This window comes from Triturus cristatus, chromosome 10 (assembly GCF_964204655.1).
Source record: "Triturus cristatus chromosome 10, aTriCri1.1, whole genome shotgun sequence".
NCBI classification, from domain to species: Eukaryota; Metazoa; Chordata; class Amphibia; order Caudata; family Salamandridae; genus Triturus; species Triturus cristatus.
In genome coordinates this window covers 589355368-589377803 of record NC_140593.1, presented here as the reverse complement: position 1 = coordinate 589377803, position 22436 = coordinate 589355368, and the positions used below count along the sequence as shown (strand labels likewise).

The 22436-nt window shown below is 49.1% G+C and overlaps 1 protein-coding gene across 3 annotated transcripts in view; it reads right to left on the bottom strand.

Annotated features, from left to right (window-relative positions):
- SNX29 (sorting nexin 29) overlaps window positions 1-22436 on the bottom strand; it is a 1557993-nt gene that overhangs the window by 428818 nt on the left and 1106739 nt on the right. The gene's annotated exons all lie outside the window — the stretch shown is intronic.

Here is a 22436-nt window from a genome sequence, read left to right as displayed (position 1 = left end):
ATCAATATACCCACCCCCCATTGCTCGAGTCGCTCCTTGGTGCCCTTTCATACATCTGGAGATGAATTTTAACCTGATGCCAAGGTGTATTTCATATTCATATTTCTTTGATATTAGTGACTATGTTTTCCTGGTGGGCAGAAGCTTACTCCTCTGCGAGAACAGATGTCATTACAGTTGCAAAGCGCTTACTTATGGATTTTAAACTGCGGTTCAGAGTTCTAAATCCCCTTTTGAGCGACAGAAGAACAAACCTCATTTCATCCATACTGCATCCAAACATACAGTTGTTTTTTTTGCTGTATTTTCTTTTCAGTACAACTAAAAGTCTAAAAGAAGGCAACCATGCATTGGAAGATGGAGGGGTGAAATTCAGAGACTGACTTCTGAGTAACAATATCTAAGAGATTGTTATAAGAACAGCACAAAACCAATAACAAAACAACAACAATAATAGTACATACTTGATAAATGCATCAAATTATGTGAGTTCAGGCAGTTAATAGACTTAAAGCAGGTTTAGAAATAAAAGGTATTTTCGGGAACTACAACACAATTGCTTTATCTATAAATGGAAACAGGCAATAAACCAAATTTGAGTTTCCCTTAATTGTTGTCGGCAATAAAAGCATGAAGTCGCACTGTGTAAATAACTTGGTTAAAATAAAAGCCCTAGAAACCGGAAAACACGGAATTTCTTCTATATTGCAAAAATCCACTTTGACAGTATGATGCAGTAGCTGGTGTCGTGCCACATATATACTATCGTTTTTAGGACAACTCAGCTGTCAAAGGTAAATGATTCAATAGAAAGACAAATACATGAAATATAGAGAATGTGCTTATTTCTTTTCTCAAAAGGTCAGAGTTATCCAAAAATACAGTTGTTTTGTTCAGTCTATAGACGAGTTTCATTATAAAAAGGTCTACAGTATGAAAGAAGCATTTTGATGGATTATGCTTGGATTTTTGTATGGAATCTAGCATGCCATTTGTCACTACTGATTTATTCAATTTCAAGAATGGAGCAAAAGTATGAAATGCACACAATGTGAAAGCACCAAAACATTCCGAAAACAGACACAAGATGTACCACGGACTAAAATGAAAATAATTACTAATCCCCTGGAAATGCTACTTAACAACGAAAGGCACATCGGTGACTGAAGTCGTGCATATTAAGCAATAGAGAATGACTGATTGCATAAGAATACTTTTTGAACTGAACATACTCAGTGACTCAAACAAGAAAGCACATGGTTACTTACTCCCTGCAGGCTAACCATCGGATATGAAAATCCTTGGACCCCTTAACCTCTCTTCTTAACCACTTAGTTCTGTAACTGAACGCCTTGTTTGCTTCGCGCAAACCTGCATTCATTGGGATGTGACAAACTGGAGGTGGTTGAGTCATATGGATACCTACGGAAATTTTCAAGCCCCGACCTAATGGAAAGGAACCATATATCCCATTTGCGCACTACAGTAATGAGCCACACAAATGGACTGAAAACATTTTATAACAACCATGGTCATAAACGTTTTTACCCCAGCTGTATAGTTTAAATATCTCGCCAAGCCTATAATATGTTTTTTAGGTCGTGCCAATCGACAGATGGTCATTTATGGATTCCCTTGAGGGAAAAATCCTCACTAGATTAGGTAGTTTGAACCTCTTAGCTCCTATAGCCAGTCTCTGTCTAGAAATGGTGTAGTGAGTTCTCCCTGAATACGTACATACATTGTTAAGTTAGCATAACCACGTTAGAGGTTAGAAAGCCATCTTGCTGCTTTTGCGCACGACACTGCGTTTACATGTTATTTCTTAAACAAACTGCTGACTCGAGACTTGCTTCACACGAGAGCAATCTGTTGTTACCATCCCAAGCTCTGCGCAGCGACCTTGGTCTGTACATGGTGTGACAAACAGTCTGGATTATTACACAATGCATGTTTTCCACTCTAGGTTGATCGACCCACTATTTAGCCATAACACACGCGCAGCTGCAAATACCTGAAAGTTGGTGCTTTTAATATCACAGACATCATGTTTATTATTCAGACCGAAGACGAGCCTTCCTGCGAGAAGACTCCTGATGCTCCTGTGATGTGATTTCACTAAGCTGATCTTTGAGGTATGGGGTCCCCTATTCAAGCCTAAGAGACCTTCTGTTAGTCTAATAATAATATTAGCTTCTTGGTAAAGGGAAGGTGGTAGTATCCACTGTCATTATAACATGATCACCCCTTTTATATTCTATGGAATTGTAACTATGCTGATGGTTTTGATTTTAATCATTTGTCTGCTTGTATTAGCCAAAGTACTGCATCTTAGGACACGTGGTCTATAAAAATAAACTCTTTTTATTTACACCGTGTCTCTGTTGATTATTGTTGTGGACTGATGTGAGAATAATATACGAACAGGTATTTCCGATTCCCACCATTCCTGAGAGTATACTGAGCCGCTTGTTCTGGGTTGTCTTTTCATTGGGACCGCCGAGCTAAATCTCGGATAACGAATGGGACACTTATGCTAGCCGGATACTGGGTTCTGGGTTCTGAGGTGAGTTTCTGGTACACCACAATTCACTGAGGTCCTGGGGTTCTACGCATAGTTCTGTGTATAAGCAGAATCCCTGCAACATGGCGCACCTAACGTTTGGTCGATGAGTTGAAACGCCTTAGTAGTGCTTACATTTAGTCCACAGCACCCTCATTCTTGTTTCCGGATAACAAGTCTGACGGATTTAAACCTACCTAGTTCTATTGATATAGGTTCCTTCAAGCTTGATCATTAAAAAGGTTATTGAACCCTTGTGCTACTGAATACTTGAAGTGTAGCTTGTCCTAATGTCGATAGATATTGCGGCGCATAGCCGTGCGGCACTGAAACGTCATTTGACGCAGTATGGGGTGCCGGACGCGGGCATGGACGTCATCTTTGTGGTGGGAGCCGATGCGGCTCATCCTTTTGAGTTATTCTACTCTTGGGTGACGATTCCGGCAGTCAGTGGGGACGACGATACCTTTTATTCTTACACTGCCACTGCCGTGCCAGCTAACTATGCGCCGTATAGGACACAGGAAATACCAATATCTGCTTGGCAACATCAGATTTTGTTTAATGGCGCCCTCCCCCATGTGGTTATACCGCCGAGAATGGGCCCTTTATCAATTGCGGGGGCCACTTGGCCGGTACTAGCCGGATTTACGCCTCATCCCCGTTACCTCACAGTGACGGTGGCTGAGTTGCGTGTACTACACACTGCCCTTATAACAGTATATAGGGCGTTGGTGCAGTATGTGTCGCGCACTGTGCAGGCGGGGGCGCCTGCTGGTGCGGGACAACCTAATGATCGTCACGCGGTGGTCATTAGCCCTGTTATGGTTAATTCTGTTATGGGCAAGCGCCCCCTCACAAGGGATGATTACCCCTTTTGGCTTGCTGAAAAATTTGACCAAATAGAGGCGGTTTATCCGCATACAACTCCTGTGGAGAAACACAGGATCCTCACCATTAGTTTGCCTAAAGACTTAGTTCCCCATATGGATGATTGGGTTTCCTGGGGTAAGGTTTTTGCTGCAACGTACGCGCAGTGCTTTGGCACTCCGTCTATGTTGCAGCTGCCCTCCGTTATTAAACGTGTTCAAGAGAACCATGGAGCGGAGTCTGCGATAGAATTAGGGATGCGGCTCCTCGGAGATTTTGGCCTGGTGGCTACCATGATAATGGGAAACCTTAAGGGTGATGCGTTGCACTTTCAGGTTCGTAATGAACTGAAGAAAGTTGCTGAAGAGGACAAGCCGCAGGAATTTGCGAAAATAATCTCTGGTGCATACCGAGATTTAGGTCGTAGCTCTTTAGGAGTTAAGCCTGTGATCAAAACTCCCGATTTTAAGCAGCAGGGTAAGGCGGAAGCTTCTGGTAAGGATGACCGGCCAAATTTTCAGAAACAAAATTGGCGGTCTAAACAACAGGGAAAGCAGCAGCAGAAACAGGGCTCTCGGCCTGCCTCTCCCGTACAGTCAAGTAGTGAACGCACTTATGATCTGCGAGATCGTGCTACTATTAAGTCTCCTGATAGATTTCAGGTTTCTGAACAGCGTTCTCCTCGTTCTTCACAGGAAACATCGGCTACACAGTCCGGTGGCGGAGGCGGTGGCAAAGGTCGGGGTGCTCCACAACTGCGTGACCAACCCCGACAGACTGAGGGTAAAGGCAAGCAGGACGAATTTGCTCGACAAAGACCCCCGATTCAGAAGAAGAAAGTGGCGGCTCTGACGGCAAGGTATGCCTCAGATAGTGCGGACACAGCTTCGGAACCGGACATGGGCGCTGACGCTACTGGACAGCGCGGCGGAAATTACCATAGTCCGTCAAGCTCTGCGTCCATTTCTGGCGGTGACAGCAACTGATATATTGGTTACTGTTGAAACAGCTGACACCAGAGTGGCTCCCCCTGACAGACTTTATGAGATAGTCTTATTAATTGAGGGTGACATACAGCGTACTATAAAAGGGATCTTTTGGGATAATCTGACCACCACCTATGATATCCTCCTAGCGGAGGCAGATTGGCCCCCAGCCTTCATTTTGGAAGCTCCTAGAGGGGAGGAGGTAATCCTCCTGTCCTTTGCGCACACGGTGCCTAAGGACCAGGCTGAAGTGTACGCTGGGGAGTGGGCGCTGGCGCTTGCGCCAGCGGTGTATCGTACTCAGGTGGGTTGGGACCGATTGTCTCCCTGCCATGAGATTCCATTGCGGTCTATGCCCCAGCCTCAGCCCCAATATCCCATGCGTCGTGAAGCTAGACCCCACGTCGCGGCGATCCTTGAACAATTGGAATATCAGGGTGTTATTGAAACTTGTGTGTCCCTGTGAGAAAGTGCCATCTTTCTTGCATGGTATGCCCCCACTTTTTGCTAAATTGCTGAATGTACTTCGATTGAGTGTACCCTGGGTTCCTGCCAATCAGGTGCCCAGGGCCTATGTTCCTTCCTTAAACCACACAAACTCCAAATTGGCAAACCCTAGCCACATGTCAGCCCCTAGTAAATGGTACCCTAGGTACCCAGGGCCTTGTGACCAGGGAAGGCCTCTAAGGGCTGCAGCACTCATTGTGCCACCCTCAGAGGCCCTGTACCCTTACACACACACACTGCCCTTGCAGGCTGAGTGTCTGGGTGCAGGACAAAACAAAGAGTCGACATGGCACACATCACTGTGTACCATGCCCATCACCTACACTGCCAAGGCATATGTCAGCCACCCCTCTAGCTGGGTGCATTACGCCTATGGTGTGGGCACAGGAGCAGGAGCCCTGTGCCCCTACAGTACCCGGGTCCATTCCTGGGCACTGTAAGTGCAGTGCTGTCACTTAAGAATACATGGTGCTGAGAGCTTGTCAAACACGAGCTCCACAGCACCATATTGGCAACACTGAAGCCTGGGAAGTTTGGTATCAAACTTCTCAGCACATTGAACCCACACTGATGCCAGTGTAGGATTTAATGTACTAAGCACCCCAGAGGGCATCTTAGAAGATACCCCTTACAGCTAACTTGCAATCCACGTCTGCTCTGAGGCTGCCCAGGCTGCCACACAGCAGACACGTTGCTGGACCCCTGGGTGGGAGAGCCCCTGCTCTCCCGGGCCTGCAACAATGCACATCCTGGGTGAGGTGAGAAATCTCCTCCCCCAGGATGAGCAAAGGGAAGCTTCAAAGGCATGCCGCCAGTTGGAGTTTCCCCAGGCCACTGCAACCCCCCACTCTGGCGGGAAGCTTGGCCGGAAACCCCATACAAGGACAGGGGATGTGCCAGCCTGCCCACCCCACCCCTCAGGTGGGGGAGGCGAGGTGAAGCACATCTCCGGGCTCTCGCCATCTTGGAGATGGGAGGCCCTACCCTATCAGGATTAGGCTACTGCCCCCCTCCCACAGGAGAGAGGCAGGATAGGGGGTGTACCCACCCCAGGACAAGGACCCATTGGTCCCTGGCCTTCACCTACCTGTAACGTCCCTAAATCTAGTATTTAGGGGCCCCCTGAACCTTCCTTCCTCAGATTCCAGATAGAAAAACGACAAGAACAGCAAGAAGAACAAAGACCTGCCCTGCAGCTGCTAAAAAGAGAAGAAGACACCAACTGCTTTGGCCCCAGCCCTACCGGCCTGTCGACTCTCGAACCTGCACCAGCGCGGCATCCCACGTGGCCAGCAACCTCACCAACCCCGGAGGACCTGGCTACCCTTTAGCTCTAAGCCCCTGGGACTCCCACGAGTAGAGGCTCTACTCAAGAAACCTACTTGCTATCCCTGGCACCAGCCCGGGACCGCGGACCCAACACACTCTGCACCAGCCAAGCCTGGCCAGTGCCGGAGTGGACAAAGACCCAGAGGACGACCCCACGGCGACTGTGACCCAGAGTCCGGCACCCAAGGACCCCCCTCGACATCCCGGAAGAAGCCTGCAGCCTCAGAACCAAGTGCCACCCCAGCCGCGATCAACCAGAGGGTAAGATTCCCGACGTCAAAAGGCACCCCTGCACCCGGCGCCCTGCGACCCCCTGTGCCCAATCCCGGGGTACCCACCTAACCTACAACTACCCAACTTACCTCTCGAAGTGGTGGTGGCACCTGAAACATCCTCGTCCCCGAGCCTGCAGCCTCTTTCCAAACCGGAACATTCCCATTGATTTCCATTGAGCGCCCTAAGGCTCAAAAGCACCCTGCACCCAGCCGCCCGAGTGGCCCTGGCAGTGCCCTCTCTACTCTAACCTACTTCCCCACTTGCCCTGAGTAAGTGACCAGGAGCCCAGCTCCCACAGCCGCGTGGCTTGCCAGACAGCAGCCACCAACCAAGGCCCCCCTATCCCTCATAGGATAACATTGGGCCCAACTCTCTCTGCACCCGGCCGTCCTGAAACCGCTGAGGGTGAACCAACTGTACTTACCTGACACTGGGGGACCCCTGAGTCCATGCCCGGAATTTCAACACTACCAGTCGAGTACTTACCCTTAAACCGCTAACGTCATTTTCCTCATAGGGTAACATTGACTGGCTTTTTCTTCAAAAATCTTCTAAGTGTGAACTTTTCAAAACTGCAAAAATTCACCAAAAATCAGCCAAGTGACAAAAACGAATTTACTCACCTGCTCCTAGGTGAGCTCCCAGTGCTGGATCTTGGTGCCCAGCCCTGACTCTGAAAAGTGTTCACAACTATACTTACTTCTAACTCATTTTTCTCCCATAGGAAACCATTGTCTGCTTTTCTGTGAAATTTCTTCTAAGTGTCTACTTTTGCAAATTTGAAATATTCTTTTAAAATCGTACCATTTCTGCAAACGAAATTACTTACCTGCTTTTGATAAGGACCCCAGTCCTGGGCCTAGGCACCCAGTCCTGGATTACTAAAGTAACGATTAAGTACTCTACCTGCAATTCGAATTTCTTGCCATAGAGATCCATTGAATGTTTTCTGTGAAATATTTTCTAAGTGCTAACTTTTGAAATAGCTAAATATTATTTAAAAATCATTACAGTTATTAAGTCGACTTTCATCACTTGATTCTGAATACTGACCCCAGGCTGGTTCTAGGATCCAGACCTGGAATTCCAAAAGTAATCTGAAAAGTAATGTATTACAAATAACCTAAATTTACCATTGAGCTCAATGCATTGTTATGTTTAGGAAATAGGATTGTTTATTGCAACCAACTGTGACTGTTTACACAAATTTATTGCTTGAAACAAAAGTATTTATATTCAACCTCTCATTCTGAGAAAGTATATTTTTACCCCCTTTGTGGTTCTAAAAATAAAACAAGCATATATTTTATATATACAAATCATTGGCCTAGAGTTCAGTTATTGAGTGTGTGAAACCATTTGCTGACTGAGTGTGTACAATAAATGCTTTACACTGTCCTCTGGTACTGCCTTACTGCTCGACCAAGCTACCACTTTTGAGAGTAAGGTCATACCTAACTTTGACCTCTATCAGCCTCTGGGGGACTGTGGACTCTGTACACCCTGTACCTATTAGGGAACAGTATATACAGAGCCACTTTCTCACATTGGTGGATCAGCGGTGGGATACAAACTTGCATTTGTTGGACTACTTGGTTACCATCTGATCACACGACAGAACTCTTAAAAATTGCCTTTAGAATTCTGATTGGTTTTTCCAAAATTACTAAAAGTCTTGCTAGGGCCTTGCTTAAGTCCCATTAGAATTTTAGAAAAATAAAAGTCACTATAGTCAGGGTAGAGGGTTAGAACTGTCAGGTTAGAATGTCTCAAACAAACCCAGCTATTAGTGATAATAATAACATGGACCTGGTGGAGGAGCTCGACCTCACACCTTACTTACACTTGTCTTTCAAGGAATTGAGGTCCTTATGTAAACTCAAAAATTTACAAATGGGTCAGCATCCAACCAAACAAGGGCTCCAGGAGCTCCTGGCTGAGTATGCTAAAGACCACCCATCTGAACATGGTGATGGCCAGTCAGATGGGGAAAGGGAATCAGGGGAGGAGGACAGCAACCTCCCCATACTATTCCCTAGGGAGGAGATGGCACCCATACCCTCCAACTCAAGACATAGCATCTGGGCACCTAGAGACCACACAGGTGGCTCTGGTCCCAGAGACAACACTGGGGGACCCCCCAGTGAAGAGGACAGCCTTGTGAGGCTGGCCAAAAGAATAGATCTAGAGTCCAGGCTCCTGGCTCTAGAAAAGGAAAGGAGAGAGATGGGTTTAGCACCCATCAATGGTGGCAGCAATAATAAAAACAAGGATAGGGAGGAAACTTCTGACCTTAAAATCCCCAAAGGGATTGTCCCTAAATTTGAGGAAGGTGATGATATCACCAAATGGTTCACAGCCTTTGAGAGGGCTTGTGATATCAGGAAAGTAAAGAAACCTCTCTGGGGGGCACTCCTGTGGGAACTGTTCTCTGGTAACTGCAGGGACAGGCTTCTGACTCTCTCTGGGCCAGAAGCAGGATCCTATGACCTCATGAAGAAAGCTCTGATTGAGGGATTTGGATTCACCACTGAGGAGTATAGAATTAGATTCAGGGGGGCTCACAAAACCCAGACCCAGTCCTGGATTGATTTTGTAGATTTCTCAGTGAAGACACTGGATGGTTGGTTAGCTGGACATGGTGTGCAGGATTTTACTGGATTGTACAATTTATTCATGAAGGAACATATTTTGAGTAACTGCACAAATGAAAAGTTGCATCAGCATTTGGTAGACCTAGGTCTAATTTCTCCCCAAGAATTGGGAAAGAAGGCAGACCACTGGGTCAAGACTAGGGTGACCAAGACAACCACTGGGGGTGACCAAAAGAAGGTGGTCACAAAACCTCCCCAGGGGAAAGGTGGTGAGAATCCCCAAGATAAAAAGTCTGAGTCTTCCAAAGGGCCCCAAAAACCTGTTCAGGTGGGTGGGACCCAAACTACTCCCTATGTGCCCCAACCATATAGGGGGAAGAACTTTGATCCCTTAAAGGCCTGGTGTAATACCTGTAAGAAGCAGGGACACCTAACTGTATCTTGCCCCCAAAACAAAGCCCCTAAGGCACCCAGTACAGCCACTCTTGGGGCAGCAAGTATACAAATGGGATCAGAGGTGTACCCTGAGCAAATCTGGGAACACACTGAAGCAAGTTTAGTCTCCTTGGGAGAAGTGGAGTTTGCCACTGTGGCTGTGTGGCCCCCCAACTTAAAGAAATACTTACAGTACCCCTGGGTAAATGGAACTAGGGTAGAAGCTCTGAGGGATACAGGTGCCAGTGTCACTATGGTGAAAGACACACTGGTTTCCCCTGAGCAATACTTGATTGGGAAGTCTTACCCAGTCACCAACGCTGACAGTGTCACCACTAGTCATCCCATGGCCATGGTAACATTAGGCTGGGGGGGGGTTACTGGCCTGAAACAGGTAGTGGTCTCTCCAAAGTTGCCAGCTGCATGCCTGCTTGGAAATGATCTGGAAACCTCAGCCTGGGCTGAAGTTGAGTTAAAGTCCCATGCAGCCATGCTGGGCATCCCTGAATTGGTGTGTGTGCAAACCAGAGCACAGAGCAAGAGGAAGGGTGAAAAAGTAGGTTTGGAGCCTGGAATAATGGCCCAACCAACCAAGAGGAAGGGCAAGGAGACTGGGGGACCAGCTTCTGTACAGCCAAACACTCAGAACCCCTCTCCCCCTGGAGAGGATGTAGATACCCCTGAGGGAACTGAGTCCATGGAGCTTGACCCTTACCAGGTTGAACTCTTGGGCCCAGGGGGACCCTCTAGGGAAGAGCTGTGCCAGGGCCAGCGAGACTGTCCCACTCTTGAAAGCCTGAGACAACAAGCTGCTTCAGAAGCCAGGGGAGATGTCAGTGGTACCCACAGAGCTTATTGGGAAGAGGGATTACTGTATGCTGAGGCAAGAGACCCCACTCCTGGAGCCACCAGGAGGGTGGTAGTGCCACAGAAGTACAGGGAGTTCCTCCTAACTTTGGCTCATGACATCCCCCTAGCTGGACATCTGGGGCAATCCAAAACTTGGGAAAGGTTAGTGAGTCACTTTTACTGGCCCCAGATGCACCAAAAGGTGAAGGAGTTTGTCAGCTCCTGTGTTACCTGTCAGGCCAGTGGCAAGACAGGTGGCCACCCAAAGGCCCCCCTCATTCCACTACCAGTGGTGGGGGTCCCCTTTGAAAGAGTAGGTGTGGACATTGTGGGTCCACTTGAACCTCCCACAGCCTCAGGGAACAAATTCATTCTAGTAGTAGTGGATCATGCTACTAGGTACCCTGAAGCAATTCCACTTAGGACTACTACAGCTCCTGCAGTAGCCAAGGCCCTCCTGGGTGTCTTCACCAGGGTGGGTTTTCCTAAGGAGGTGGTTTCAGACAGAGGTTCCAACTTCATGTCTGCTTACCTAACACACATGTGGAAAGAGTGTGGAGTGCAGTACAAGTTTACTACACCCTACCACCCACAAACCAATGGCCTTGTTGAGAGGTTCAACAAGACATTGAAAGGTATGATCATGGGACTCCCTGAGAAACTCAAAAGGAGGTGGGATGTCCTGTTACCATGCTTGCTTTTCGCTTACAGGGAAGTGCCACAGAAGGGAGTAGGTTTCTCACCCTTTGAACTTCTGTTTGGTCATCCTGTAAGGGGACCACTATGTCTTGTAAAAGAGGGCTGGGAGAGGCCTCTTCAGGAACCCAAACAAGACATAGTGGACTATGTGCTTGGCCTAAGGTCCAGAATGGCTGAGTATATGGAAAAGGCATCCAAGAACCTTGAGGCCAGCCAGGAGCTCCAGAAGCACTGGTATGACCAAAAAGCTGCACTGGTTGAGTTTCAACCAGGGCAACAGGTGTGGGTTTTGGAGCCAGTGGCACCAAGGGCTCTCCAAGACAAATGGAGTGGCCCTTACCCTATCCTAGAGAGAAAGAGTGAGGTCACCTATCTAGTTGACCTGGGCACTAGCAGGACACCCAAAAGGGTCATCCATGTGAACCGCCTTAAACTCTACAATGATAGGGCTGACATCACCATGCTGATGGTGACTGATGAAGAACAGGAAGCAGAGAGCGAGCCACTCCCTGACCTCCTATCCTACAGCCCAAAAGATGGGTCAGTAGATGGTGTGATTTTCTCAGACACCCTCTCTGCCCAACAGCAGACTGACTGCAAGCAAGTCTTGCAACAATATGCTAGCCTCTTTTCCCTGACCCCTGGTCTGACAAGCTGGTGTACCCATGATGTGGACACTGGTGACAGTGCACCTGTCAAGAACAAAATCTATCGACAGTCAGATCAAGTCAAGGAAAGCATCAAAGCTGAGGTCAGCAAGATGCTGGAGTTAGGGGTCATTGAGCCTTCAGAGAGCCCCTGGGCTAGCCCAGTGGTTCTGGTCCCCAAACCTCATCAACAGGGTGAAAAGAGAGAGATGAGGTTCTGTGTGGACTATAGAGGGCTCAACTCTGTCACCAAGACAGATGCTCACCCTATCCCAAGAGCAGATGAACTGATAGACAAATTGGGGGCTGCCAAATTTCTCAGTACCTTTGACTTAACTGCAGGGTACTGGCAGATTGGCATGGCCCCAGGAGCAAAAGAAAAAACAGCATTCTCCACCCCTGATGGGCATTATCAGTTTACTGTGATGCCCTTTGGGTTAAAGAATGCCCCTGCCACCTTCCAGAGGTTGGTGAACCATGTCCTGGCTGGGTTGGAGTCCTTTAGTGCAGCTTATCTTGATGATATTGCTGTCTTTAGCTCCACCTGGCAGGATCACCTGATCCACCTTGGGAAGGTTTTAGAGGCTCTGCAGAGTGCAGGTCTCACTATCAAGGCATCCAAATGCCAGATAGGGCAGGGCACTGTGGTGTACTTGGGCCACCTTGTAGGTGGAGGCCAGGTACAGCCCTTACAACCCAAAATCCAGGCCATCATGGACTGGATAGCTCCAACAACCCAGACCCAAGTCAGGGCATTCCTTGGCTTGACTGGGTACTACAGGAGGTTTGTGAAGGGGTATGGGTCCATTGTGACCCCCCTCACAGAACTCACCTCCAAGAAAATGCCCAAGAAAGTTAACTGGACAGTTAGTTGTCAAAAGGCTTTTGACACCCTAAAAGAAGCAATGTGCTCAGCACCAATTCTCAAAGCTCCAGATTATGCCAAGCAGTTCATAGTGCAGACTGATGCCTCTGAGCTAGGGATAGGAGCGGTCCTATCCCAGACCAATGATGAAGGCCAAGACCAACCTGTTGCTTTTATAAGCAGAAGACTACTCCCTAGAGAGCAGCGTTGGAGTGCCATTGAGAGGGAGGCCTTTGCTGTGGTTTGGTCCCTGAAGAAGCTGAGGCCATACTTGTTTGGCACTCACTTCCTAGTTCAAACTGACCACAGACCTCTCAGATGGCTAATGCAGATGAAAGGGGAACATCCAAAACTACTGAGGTGGTCCATCTCCCTACAGGGAATGGACTTTGAAGTGGAACACAGACCAGGGACTGCCCATGCCAATGCAGATGGACTTTCCAGGTTCTTCCACTTAGACAATGAAGACTCCATAGGACAAGGTTAGTCTCATCACCTTTCGTTTGGGGGGGGGTTGTGTGAGAAAGTGCCATCTTTCTTGCATGGTATGCCCCCACTTTTTGCTAAATTGCTGAATGTACTTCGATTGAGTGTACCCTGGGTTCCTGCCAATCAGGTGCCCAGGGCCTATGTTCCTTCCTTAAACCACACAAACTCCAAATTGGCAAACCCTAGCCACATGTCAGCCCCTAGTAAATGGTACCCTAGGTACCCAGGGCCTTGTGACCAGGGAAGGCCTCTAAGGGCTGCAGCACTCATTGTGCCACCCTCAGAGGCCCTGTACCCTTACACACACACACTGCCCTTGCAGGCTGAGTGTCTGGGTGCGGGACAAAACAAAGAGTCGACATGGCACACATCACTGTGTACCATGCCCATCACCTACACTGCCAAGGCATATGTCAGCCACCCCTCTAGCTGGGTGCATTACGCCTATGGTGTGGGCACAGGAGCAGGAGCCCTGTGCCCCTACAGTACCCGGGTCCATTCCTGGGCACTGTAAGTGCAGTGCTGTCACTTAAGAATACATGGTGCCGAGAGCTTGTCAAACACGAGCTCCACAGCACCATATTGGCAACACAGAAGCCTGGGAAGTTTGGTATCAAACTTCTCAGCACATTGAACCCACACTGATGCCAGTGTAGGATTTAATGTACTAAGCACCCCAGAGGGCATCTTAGAAGATGCCCCCTTACAGCTAACTTGCAATCCACGTCTGCTCTGAGGCTGCCCAGGCTGCCACACAGCAGACACGTTGCTGGACCCCTGGGTGGGAGAGCCCCTGCTCTCCCGGGCCTGCAACAATGCACATCCTGGGTGAGGTGAGAAATCTCCTCCCCCAGGATGAGCAAAGGGAAGCTTCAAAGGCATGCCGCCAGTTGGAGTTTCCCCAGGCCACTGCAACCCCCCACTCTGGCGGGAAGCTTGGCCGGAAACCCCATACAAGGACAGGGGATGTGCCAGCCTGCCCACCCCACCCCTCAGGTGGGGGAGGCGAGGTGAAGCACATCTCCGGGCTCTCGCCATCTTGGAGATGGGAGGCCCTACCCTATCAGGATTAGGCTACTGCCCCCCTCCCACAGGAGAGAGGCAGGATAGGGGGTGTACCCACCCCAGGACAAGGACCCATTGGTCCCTGGCCTTCACCTACCTGTAACGCCCCTAAATCTAGTATTTAGGGGCCCCCTGAACCTTCCTTCCTCAGATTCCAGATAGAAAAACGACAAGAACAGCAAGAAGAACAAAGACCTGCCCTGCAGCTGCTAAAAAGAGAAGAAGACACCAACTGCTTTGGCCCCAGCCCTACCGGCCTGTCGACTCTCGAACCTGCACCAGCGCGGCATCCCACGTGGCCAGCAACCTCACCAACCCCGGAGGACCTGGCTACCCTTTAGCTCTAAGCCCCTGGGACTCCCACGAGTAGAGGCTCTACTCAAGAAACCTACTTGCTATCCCTGGCACCAGCCCGGGACCGCGGACCCAACACACTCTGCACCAGCCAAGCCTGGCCAGTGCCGGAGTGGACAAAGACCCAGAGGACGACCCCACGGCGACTGTGACCCAGAGTCCGGCACCCAAGGACCCCCCTCGACATCCCGGAAGAAGCCTGCAGCCTCAGAACCAAGTGCCACCCCAGCCGCGATCAACCAGAGGGTAAGATTCCCGACGTCAAAAGGCACCCCTGCACCCGGCGCCCTGCGACCCCCTGTGCCCAATCCCGGGGTACCCACCTAACCTACAACTACCCAACTTACCTCTCGAAGTGGTGGTGGCACCTGAAACATCCTCGTCCCCGAGCCTGCAGCCTCTTTCCAAACCGGAAAATTCCCATTGATTTCCATTGAGCGCCCTAAGGCTCAAAAGCACCCTGCACCCAGCCGCCCGAGTGGCCCTGGCAGTGCCCTCTCTACTCTAACCTACTTCCCCACTTGCCCTGAGTAAGTGACCAGGAGCCCAGCTCCCACAGCCGCGTGGCTTGCCAGACAGCAGCCACCAACCAAGGCCCCCCTATCCCTCATAGGATAACATTGGGCCCAACTCTCTCTGCACCCGGCCGTCCTGAAACCGCTGAGGGTGAACCAACTGTACTTACCTGACACTGGGGGACCCCTGAGTCCATGCCCGGAATTTCAACACTACCAGTCGAGTACTTACCCTTAAACCGCTAACGTCATTTTCCTCATAGGGTAACATTGACTGGCTTTTTCTTTAAAAATCTTCTAAGTGTGAACTTTTCAAAACTGCAAAAATTCACCAAAAATCAGCCAAGTGACAAAAACGAATTTACTCACCTGCTCCTAGGTGAGCTCCCAGTGCTGGATCTTGGTGCCCAGCCCTGACTCTGAAAAGTGTTCACAACTATACTTACTTCTAACTCATTTTTCTCCCATAGGAAACCATTGTCTGCTTTTCTGTGAAATTTCTTCTAAGTGTCTACTTTTGCAAATTTGAAATATTCTTTTAAAATCGTACCATTTCTGCAAACGAAATTACTTACCTGCTTTTGATAAGGACCCCAGTCCTGGGCCTAGGCACCCAGTCCTGGATTACTAAAGTAACGATTAAGTACTCTACCTGCAATTTGAATTTCTTGCCATAGAGATCCATTGAATGTTTTCTGTGAAATATTTTCTAAGTGCTAACTTTTGAAATAGCTAAATATTATTTAAAAATCATTACAGTTATTAAGTCGACTTTCATCACTTGATTCTGAATACTGACCCCAGGCTGGTTCTAGGATCCAGACCTGGAATTCCAAAAGTAATCTGAAAAGTAATTTATTACAAATAACCTAAATTTACCATTGAGCTCAATGCATTGTTATGTTTAGGAAATAGGATTGTTTATTGCAACCAACTGTGACTGTTTACACAAATTTATTGCTTGAAACAAAAGTATTTATATTCAACCTCTCATTCTGAGAAAGTATATTTTTACCCCCTTTGTGGTTCTAAAAATAAAACAAGCATATATTTTATATATACAAATCATTGGCCTAGAGTTCAGTTATTGAGTGTGTGAAACCATTTGCTGACTGAGTGTGTACAATAAATGCTTTACACTGTCCTCTGGTACTGCCTTACTGCTCGACCAAGCTACCACTTTTGAGAGTAAGGTCATACCTAACTTTGACCTCTATCAGCCTCTGGGGGACTGTGGACTCTGTACACCCTGTACCTATTAGGGAACAGTATATACAGAGCCACTTTCTCACATTGGTGGATCAGCGGTGGGATACAAACTTGCATTTGTTGGACTACTTGGTTACCATCTGATCACACGACAGAACTCTTAAAAATTGCCTTTAGAATTCTGATTGGTTTTTCCAAAATTACTAAAAGTCTTGCTAGGGCCTTGCTTAAGTCCCATTAGAATTTTAGAAAAATAAAAGTCACTATATAGTCAGGGTAGAGGGTTAGAACTGTCAGGTTAGAATGTCTCAAACAAACCCAGCTATTAGTGATAATAATAACATGGACCTGGTGGAGGAGCTCGACCTCACACCTTACTTACACTTGTCTTTCAAGGAATTGAGGTCCTTATGTAAACTCAAAAATTTACAAATGGGTCAGCATCCAACCAAACAAGGGCTCCAGGAGCTCCTGGCTGAGTATGCTAAAGACCACCCATCTGAACATGGTGATGGCCAGTCAGATGGGGAAAGGGAATCAGGGGAGGAGGACAGCAACCTCCCCATACTATTCCCTAGGGAGGAGATGGCACCCATACCCTCCAACTCAAGACATAGCATCTGGGCACCTAGAGACCACACAGGTGGCTCTGGTCCCAGAGACAACACTGGGGGACCCCCCAGTGAAGAGGACAGCCTTGTGAGGCTGGCCAAAAGAATAGATCTAGAGTCCAGGCTCCTGGCTCTAGAAAAGGAAAGGAGAGAGATGGGTTTAGCACCCATCAATGGTGGCAGCAATAATAAAAACAAGGATAGGGAGGAAACTTCTGACCTTAAAATCCCCAAAGGGATTGTCCCTAAATTTGAGGAAGGTGATGATATCACCAAATGGTTCACAGCCTTTGAGAGGGCTTGTGATATCAGGAAAGTAAAGAAACCTCTCTGGGGGGCACTCCTGTGGGAACTGTTCTCTGGTAACTGCAGGGACAGGCTTCTGACTCTCTCTGGGCCAGAAGCAGGATCCTATGACCTCATGAAGAAAGCTCTGATTGAGGGATTTGGATTCACCACTGAGGAGTATAGAATTAGATTCAGGGGGGCTCACAAAACCCAGACCCAGTCCTGGATTGATTTTGTAGATTTCTCAGTGAAGACACTGGATGGTTGGTTAGCTGGACATGGTGTGCAGGATTTTACTGGATTGTACAATTTATTCATGAAGGAACATATTTTGAGTAACTGCACAAATGAAAAGTTGCATCAGCATTTGGTAGACCTAGGTCTAATTTCTCCCCAAGAATTGGGAAAGAAGGCAGACCACTGGGTCAAGACTAGGGTGACCAAGACAACCACTGGGGGTGACCAAAAGAAGGTGGTCACAAAACCTCCCCAGGGGAAAGGTGGTGAGAATCCCCAAGATAAAAAGTCTGAGTCTTCCAAAGGGCCCCAAAAACCTGTTCAGGTGGGTGGGACCCAAACTACTCCCTATGTGCCCCAACCATATAGGGGGAAGAACTTTGATCCCTTAAAGGCCTGGTGTAATACCTGTAAGAAGCAGGGACACCTAACTGTATCTTGCCCCCAAAACAAAGCCCCTAAGGCACCCAGTACAGCCACTCTTGGGGCAGCAAGTATACAAATGGGATCAGAGGTGTACCCTGAGCAAATCTGGGAACACACTGAAGCAAGTTTAGTCTCCTTGGGAGAAGTGGAGTTTGCCACTGTGGCTGTGTGGCCCCCCAACTTAAAGAAATACTTACAGTACCCCTGGGTAAATGGAACTAGGGTAGAAGCTCTGAGGGATACAGGTGCCAGTGTCACTATGGTGAAAGACACACTGGTTTCCCCTGAGCAATACTTGATTGGGAAGTCTTACCCAGTCACCAACGCTGACAGTGTCACCACTAGTCATCCCATGGCCATGGTAACATTAGGCTGGGGGGGGGTTACTGGCCTGAAACAGGTAGTGGTCTCTCCAAAGTTGCCAGCTGCATGCCTGCTTGGAAATGATCTGGAAACCTCAGCCTGGGCTGAAGTTGAGTTAAAGGCCCATGCAGCCATGCTGGGCATCCCTGAATTGGTGTGTGTGCAAACCAGAGCACAGAGCAAGAGGAAGGGTGAAAAAGTAGGTTTGGAGCCTGGAATAATGGCCCAACCAACCAAGAGGAAGGGCAAGGAGACTGGGGGACCAGCTTCTGTACAGCCAAACACTCAGAACCCCTCTCCCCCTGGAGAGGATGTAGATACCCCTGAGGGAACTGAGTCCATGGAGCTTGACCCTTACCAGGTTGAACTCTTGGGCCCAGGGGGACCCTCTAGGGAAGAGCTGTGCCAGGGCCAGCGAGACTGTCCCACTCTTGAAAGCCTGAGACAACAAGCTGCTTCAGAAGCCAGGGGAGATGTCAGTGGTACCCACAGAGCTTATTGGGAAGAGGGATTACTGTATGCTGAGGCAAGAGACCCCACTCCTGGAGCCACCAGGAGGGTGGTAGTGCCACAGAAGTACAGGGAGTTCCTCCTAACTTTGGCTCATGACATCCCCCTAGCTGGACATCTGGGGCAATCCAAAACTTGGGAAAGGTTAGTGAGTCACTTTTACTGGCCCCAGATGCACCAAAAGGTGAAGGAGTTTGTCAGCTCCTGTGTTACCTGTCAGGCCAGTGGCAAGACAGGTGGCCACCCAAAGGCCCCCCTCATTCCACTACCAGTGGTGGGGGTCCCCTTTGAAAGAGTAGGTGTGGACATTGTGGGTCCACTTGAACCTCCCACAGCCTCAGGGAACAAATTCATTCTAGTAGTAGTGGATCATGCTACTAGGTACCCTGAAGCAATTCCACTTAGGACTACTACAGCTCCTGCAGTAGCCAAGGCCCTCCTGGGTGTCTTCACCAGGGTGGGTTTTCCTAAGGAGGTGGTTTCAGACAGAGGTTCCAACTTCATGTCTGCTTACCTAACACACATGTGGAAAGAGTGTGGAGTGCAGTACAAGTTTACTACACCCTACCACCCACAAACCAATGGCCTTGTTGAGAGGTTCAACAAGACATTGAAAGGTATGATCATGGGACTCCCTGAGAAACTCAAAAGGAGGTGGGATGTCCTGTTACCATGCTTGCTTTTCGCTTACAGGGAAGTGCCACAGAAGGGAGTAGGTTTCTCACCCTTTGAACTTCTGTTTGGTCATCCTGTAAGGGGACCACTATGTCTTGTAAAAGAGGGCTGGGAGAGGCCTCTTCAGGAACCCAAACAAGACATAGTGGACTATGTGCTTGGCCTAAGGTCCAGAATGGCTGAGTATATGGAAAAGGCATCCAAGAACCTTGAGGCCAGCCAGGAGCTCCAGAAGCACTGGTATGACCAAAAAGCTGCACTGGTTGAGTTTCAACCAGGGCAACAGGTGTGGGTTTTGGAGCCAGTGGCACCAAGGGCTCTCCAAGACAAATGGAGTGGCCCTTACCCTATCCTAGAGAGAAAGAGTGAGGTCACCTATCTAGTTGACCTGGGCACTAGCAGGACACCCAAAAGGGTCATCCATGTGAACCGCCTTAAACTCTACAATGATAGGGCTGACATCACCATGCTGATGGTGACTGATGAAGAACAGGAAGCAGAGAGCGAGCCACTCCCTGACCTCCTATCCTACAGCCCAAAAGATGGGTCAGTAGATGGTGTGATTTTCTCAGACACCCTCTCTGCCCAACAGCAGACTGACTGCAAGCAAGTCTTGCAACAATATGCTAGCCTCTTTTCCCTGACCCCTGGTCTGACAAGCTGGTGTACCCATGATGTGGACACTGGTGACAGTGCACCTGTCAAGAACAAAATCTATCGACAGTCAGATCAAGTCAAGGAAAGCATCAAAGCTGAGGTCAGCAAGATGCTGGAGTTAGGGGTCATTGAGCCTTCAGAGAGCCCCTGGGCTAGCCCAGTGGTTCTGGTCCCCAAACCTCATCAACAGGGTGAAAAGAGAGAGATGAGGTTCTGTGTGGACTATAGAGGGCTCAACTCTGTCACCAAGACAGATGCTCACCCTATCCCAAGAGCAGATGAACTGATAGACAAATTGGGGGCTGCCAAATTTCTCAGTACCTTTGACTTAACTGCAGGGTACTGGCAGATTGGCATGGCCCCAGGAGCAAAAGAAAAAACAGCATTCTCCACCCCTGATGGGCATTATCAGTTTACTGTGATGGCCTTTGGGTTAAAGAATGCCCCTGCCACCTTCCAGAGGTTGGTGAACCATGTCCTGGCTGGGTTGGAGTCCTTTAGTGCAGCTTATCTTGATGATATTGCTGTCTTTAGCTCCACCTGGCAGGATCACCTGATCCACCTTGGGAAGGTTTTAGAGGCTCTGCAGAGTGCAGGTCTCACTATCAAGGCATCCAAATGCCAGATAGGGCAGGGCACTGTGGTGTACTTGGGCCACCTTGTAGGTGGAGGCCAGGTACAGCCCTTACAACCCAAAATCCAGGCCATCATGGACTGGATAGCTCCAACAACCCAGACCCAAGTCAGGGCATTCCTTGGCTTGACTGGGTACTACAGGAGGTTTGTGAAGGGGTATGGGTCCATTGTGACCCCCCTCACAGAACTCACCTCCAAGAAAATGCCCAAGAAAGTTAACTGGACAGTTAGTTGTCAAAAGGCTTTTGACACCCTAAAAGAAGCAATGTGCTCAGCACCAATTCTCAAAGCTCCAGATTATGCCAAGCAGTTCATAGTGCAGACTGATGCCTCTGAGCTAGGGATAGGAGCGGTCCTATCCCAGACCAATGATGAAGGCCAAGACCAACCTGTTGCTTTTATAAGCAGAAGACTACTCCCTAGAGAGCAGCGTTGGAGTGCCATTGAGAGGGAGGCCTTTGCTGTGGTTTGGTCCCTGAAGAAGCTGAGGCCATACTTGTTTGGCACTCACTTCCTAGTTCAAACTGACCACAGACCTCTCAGATGGCTAATGCAGATGAAAGGGGAACATCCAAAACTACTGAGGTGGTCCATCTCCCTACAGGGAATGGACTTTGAAGTGGAACACAGACCAGGGACTGCCCATGCCAATGCAGATGGACTTTCCAGGTTCTTCCACTTAGACAATGAAGACTCCATAGGACAAGGTTAGTCTCATCACCTTTCGTTTGGGGGGGGGTTGTGTGAGAAAGTGCCATCTTTCTTGCATGGTATGCCCCCACTTTTTGCTAAATTGCTGAATGTACTTCGATTGAGTGTACCCTGGGTTCCTGCCAATCAGGTGCCCAGGGCCTATGTTCCTTCCTTAAACCACACAAACTCCAAATTGGCAAACCCTAGCCACATGTCAGCCCCTAGTAAATGGTACCCTAGGTACCCAGGGCCTTGTGACCAGGGAAGGCCTCTAAGGGCTGCAGCACTCATTGTGCCACCCTCAGAGGCCCTGTACCCTTACACACACACACTGCCCTTGCAGGCTGAGTGTCTGGGTGTAGGACAAAACAAAGAGTCGACATGGCACACATCACTGTGTACCATGCCCATCACCTACACTGCCAAGGCATATGTCAGCCACCCCTCTAGCTGGGTGCATTACGCCTATGGTGTGGGCACAGGAGCAGGAGCCCTGTGCCCCTACAGTACCCGGGTCCATTCCTGGGCACTGTAAGTGCAGTGCTGTCACTTAAGAATACATGGTGCTGAGAGCTTGTCAAACACGAGCTCCACAGCACCATATTGGCAACACTGAAGCCTGGGAAGTTTGGTATCAAACTTCTCAGCACATTGAACCCACACTGATGCCAGTGTAGGATTTAATGTACTAAGCACCCCAGAGGGCATCTTAGAAGATGCCCCCTTACAGCTAACTTGCAATCCACGTCTGCTCTGAGGCTGCCCAGGCTGCCACACAGCAGACACGTTGCTGGACCCCTGGGTGGGAGAGCCCCTGCTCTCCCGGGCCTGCAACAATGCACATCCTGGGTGAGGTGAGAAATCTCCTCCCCCAGGATGAGCAAAGGGAAGCTTCAAAGGCATGCCGCCAGTTGGAGTTTCCCCAGGCCACTGCAACCCCCCACTCTGGCGGGAAGCTTGGCCGGAAACCCCATACAAGGACAGGGGATGTGCCAGCCTGCCCACCCCACCCCTCAGGTGGGGGAGGCGAGGTGAAGCACATCTCCGGGCTCTCGCCATCTTGGAGATGGGAGGCCCTACCCTATCAG